Here is a 5,288-nt window from a genome sequence, read left to right on the forward strand (position 1 = left end):
CTGATGTCTCCTCTGTTCTCACCAAGCAGAGGCAACTAAAGACGAATGATGAGTTAGCTTAATTACAGCTCAGAGCCGCATCCCCTGCTGTGAGATGAATTCTTGCCTCTCTCTCTCTGGGTTGCCTGCGATATCTGCTTGAGGCATTTAGTTCTTTGAATCCTCAGAGAATTTTAATTTTGAGCCGTTTGACAGTCCTCAGATGTGACTAGAACGCAAAGACTAGTCTTTCCACCACAACCAGCACCACCCAAACACAAGGACTAAGAAAATAACATTTGCTTCTTTGTTGCTTTTCTATTTTGTGTGTGAGACAGTAGTACATGCACGTATGTATGCGTGGGGCCGGAGGAGGGGTGCTCACCATGCACATGTGTGGCACATGTGTGGCGATCAGAGGCTAAAGTGTTCCTCTGTCACTGTCTGCTTTATTTTATGAGACATGGTCTCCCACTGAAGCAAGAGCTTGCTGTGGGCATAAAAGACGACAAGGATCTGCTGCTGTCCCCAAGCTCTGGGATTACAAGTGCGCACCTGCCAGGCGTGGCATTTCTGTGGCTGCTGGAAGTGCAAACTTAGACCCCCATGCTTCTGTGGGACACGGGCCTTCTAGTTGGGGTTGATCTGGAACTTACTATGTATCCAAATGTTAATTGCTTGCCCGCCCTGACCACCACCACCACTTTTGCTCTCTACTAGCGAGAGCAAATTCTCATATATCCTAGATGACCATGTGTAAGCCTTGCCTCCCAGATTATCCTTGGTTGTGTAATAAAAAGTTGCCAACAGCCTATACCTGTGCAGAGAGAGAAGTGGAGGGTGGGACTTCCTGGGAAAAAGGAAGAAACTGTTTCCTGGTAAGTGAAGGCTTTCGTGGGACACGCCCCTTGGGCTAATATGCAGATATAAGTGAGTATATACCATTTGAGTCTTTCTGCTTCTGGGTTAACTCACTCATTATGATCATTTCTAGCTCAATCCATTTATCCACAAATTTCGGGAATTCCTTGTTTTTAATAGCTGAATAGTATTCCATAGTGTATATGTACCACAGTTTCTTTATCCATTCTTCTATTGAGGGACACTTAGGCTGTTTCCATGTTCTGGCTATTATGAATAAGGCTGCCATGAACATGGTTGAGCAAATTTTAGGAAACTGAGACAGAGGGGAGGACATTCTAGTGGGACTCTAGATGAGAGAAGCATAGGAGAATGGCAAAGTAGAAGGATCCAGAGGGTCCTAGAAGCCTACAAGTAGAACATTATGATAGGCAGATTTGGGCTCAGGGGTCCCGCTCAAACTAAGGCACCAGCCAAGGACAATACAGGCGGTAAACCTTAAACCCCTACCCAGATCTAGACAATGGACAGAACACTCTCCACAGTAGAGTGGAGAGTGGGATATGACTTTCTCACATACTCTGGTGCCTCACCTTTGACCATGTCCCCTGGATGGGGAGACCTGGTGGCACTCAGAGGAAGGACAGCAGGTTACCAAGAAGAGACTTGATACCCTATGAACATATACGGGGGGAGGTAATCTCCCTCAGGAACAGTCATAGGGGAGGGGAATAAGGGGAAAATGGGAGGGAGGGAAGAATGGGAGGATACAAGGGATGGGATAACCATTGAGATGTAACAAGAATAAATTAATAAAGGAGAAAAAAAAGGAAGAAACTGTTTTTTGTTGTTGTTGTTTTGTTTTTTTCTTTCTTTTTCTTTTACTTTCTTTTCTTTTCTTTTTTTTGTTTTTTGTTTTTTGATTGGGTTTTTTTTGTGGGGGGGGGCATTAATATTTCGAGACAGGGTCTCTCTGTCGCCTTGGCCGCACTGGACTCAATTTTGTAGAACAGACTGGCCTCGAACTCACAATGATCCACCACACCTTTAAGGAACTCTGGGAAGAAGAAAGGAAAATCTTTTCACCAGGAGACTTGGAAGGAAACAGACATGACTTCAGGCCTGGAAGGTATCACTAGCCACGGTGACTGATGGGGCTACGTGGACAGGTTAGATTAGAAGGGCTAATTGAGAGTCTGCCCAACTAAGGCCTAAGCTTTGAAATACTAACAGATTTTGGTGTCTTTATTTTTACGGCCTAAGGGCTTCCCTGGGTCTTAGGCCTTTTCACCAGGAGGCATAAGCCATCATTGGATTCCTACAACTTCTCCCTAGCCCAGAAACAAATCTTTAAAGGAGGCAATTTGTTTTTAATTGGAATTGAGGTATTGTAGTAAGAAATCATGGTTCTAAACAGCAAGGATTGATAAAAACGTCTTTTGGTAAAGAACTAGGTAGTAAATACTTTCACCTTCCTGGGCCCAGAGGCCTCTCTCACAACTGTTTTGTTCTGCATGGAAGCAGATATAGGCAATATACATAAGTGACTACACACGGGTTATTTGAAAACAGGTGGTAAGCCAGGTTGGGCTGGGAGGGTGTAGCTCAGGGGACCTCCCAACTTAGAGTCTCTAGGAAAATAGGGAGACAGTAAATAGCGCCATCTCATCCTTTAGTCCCTCGGGTTAAGAATATCCAAATTAAATGCAATTGTGCAAAAGTAATTAAACGGGGGAAACCAAAAAGCCAAATGGAAGCAGTAAGTGGGGCCTTAGTAGTCGCAAGATGATCAAAACATGTGATGCCTGAATGTGTCAAAGACCCTCAGACACAGAAGCTGTCTCATTACAAGGTGTTTCTGACTTTCCCTTATTCCTGCTTGTTGGTGTAGGTCTCTAGCCCTGATCCACCAGCCTCCCTGAGAGACTGCAGAACCCCTCTGTACAGCACATACAGCACACACTCAGATCTAAGGCTGGATTCTGATCCCACAGTTGCTCCATTGCAAGTTGAGTCACGTGGTAGGTTTTTTGTCTAGAGCTTTACAAGACTGATACGAGCCTCGATCCATCTAAGTGTCGCAGTTAACACAAGTGGAGGTGAGGTGCCTGAGATACTGAGGACGCACACCTACCTGCTAAGGGCTCGGCAGCCTTTTGAGGACTCAAGACCACAGCATCCTGCCTTGCTACCTTCGTCCACACCGTTTCCCATGCTGGTTGAGAAATAAGGGTAAGTGTGAGATACTTCGGCATATGCTGGACGGATGACACTGTATGCTTTCATGGCCATAGACAGAAAAGTGTAAGCTGGCTCTCTGGGCGTGAAATCAGACTCAGTGGATCCTCCTTAACAGCTATTATTGATAATAAAAATGGCAGACATAGCAATGGGACAGATGTGTGCCAGGGCATCTTTAAAAGATACATACGTGTTCCTGGTTCCTCATCACTAAGCATCTTTATATTTATACCTCAGTAACAAAATACTCTGAGAACAAGATATGGCTGCTGGAAGAGCACCATTAGGTCCCAGGTGCCTTGGATACCTGAGCAAAGCAAAGACAACCCCTCTCTGGAAGATTCTGTCCTCTTACAGGTAAGCAGGGTCTGTAACATCAAGAGGAGGACACACCCCTAACCCCAGAGACTTTGCTAGAAGATAAAAACCACCAAGTACCTTGGGGATTAGTGGCAGGGGAGCAACGCCATCACTCTAAGGCTGAGCCCCATGTTTCCTTTCCAGGCAATCCAGGTTAGATTTTGCCACGGAGAGGAATTGGTACGGACTTGAAAGCCAGGACCCACACGGAAGTATCTGCTGTTTCCAGCAGCAGTTGCAGACAGAGATTTCCTGTAACTTCCAGAGAACTCTCCAGGGCCACCTGCTTTGCCCCAATAGACTAAGACAGTTGCTGATATTGCTCTAAGTCTTGCGGAAAGCGTAGCATCAACCGAGCAAGCCACTGAGAGCAACCCATCAAATCATCCTTGCTAGGAACTGCCACCTCCAGCAGAGGCTTCCTCATTCTCTACTCTGCATCCCAAGGTCACCACTGGGACCTGGAGTTCCATATTTAACCCTTTGTACCTGGTACCCAGAGAGTACCTTCTGTTCTCAGAATTCTGAGTCACACACATTTAACATCATTTTAACCTTTTTTTTTTTTTTAAGAAATCAGAAGACATTAAACAGATTGCCCACAGATGGAATGGAATGTTGTTTTCCATAACATCTGAGGTGCTCTTGACTGCAGAGCACGGAGTTAACATTACGAGTCTTTGAGTGCCTTCAAATGAAAGTACCTATATAGAGTTAGATTATGGAGCAGGTGCATTCAGAGCAGGCACAAATGAGAAGTGAACACAGTCAGCTGGAGGGCACACAGCCTCAGGGAACCGAAGCTACAAGATGCTCAGCACACAACATCCTCCTAGTAATTTGGACCACCAGTGAAACTTCAGTCCCATGCGAATCCTTAACATGAGAATCCAAAGCAGTGTTAGGTCAGGAGTAGCTCAGATACCTATGTTCAACAAGGCGGACAGGGATTAGGAGATAAACTCTGACCCCAAAGCCTAGAGGAAAGATACAATTACTTGTGCCTTGGAATCAGTGGGGCACAGCAGCATTGGATGGCAGCACACAGTAGGGATCTGAGTTTCCTTCTGTGAAGGCAGCTAAGAGCGCTACCCTACAATTCATGATATAGAGCCAGACAGTTATCGGAGTTGCAGCTTTTTTTTTTTCCTGACTATGATAGGACCCAGAAACTATCCACATTCACTGCTCCAGCCTCCCTCAGCCATTTCCAGTTCTTGGGGCGCCCACAGCCCTGGGCTTTGGTCTTGTCCGTTGTCCCCACGCTGTGCTATCTAGGGCACTTGTCCTTTCCGTGATCAGGCGAATGCTCCCCTTGGGAAGCTTTCTCTGCTGGATCTACCTCATGATGTCCCTTCTCTGTCCTCCAGCTCCTCAACTAGTGGCTGCTACTTCCTTATTGCCAAGTGTTGCCCTTAGCCCTTGCCCTGTGTTATCTCAACTCTTACGACTTCCCTGGAGAAGGCTCAGAGGAAAAACCCAGGGCCAGGAAAGGTCCAACATCTTGCTTGTGTCAGGAGCTGGATAGAAATGGGGTCAGGACTCTGGACTCTAGGGTCAAAACTGACTCTCTGGGGCCCTGTTCTTATCAGTGCTTGTCATATGATGATCGTACCTGACAGAGGAGGAGGAAGAGGAGGAGGGGGGAGGAGGAAGAGGAGGAGGGGAGGGGGAGGAAGAGGAGGAGGGGAGGGGGAGGAGGAGGAAGAGGAAGAGGGGAGGGGGAGGAGGAGGAAGAGGAAGAGGGGAGGGGGAGGAGGAGGAAGAGGAGGAGGGGAGGAGGATGGGGAGGGGAGGGTGGGAGGAGTCATGAAAATATACTAAACTAGTTATATGCCCAGGACTAG

The sequence above is a fragment of the Acomys minous genome (assembly GCF_964271855.1).
Source record: "Acomys minous genome assembly, chromosome: 15".
Lineage (NCBI taxonomy): Eukaryota > Metazoa > Chordata > Mammalia > Rodentia > Muridae > Acomys > Acomys minous.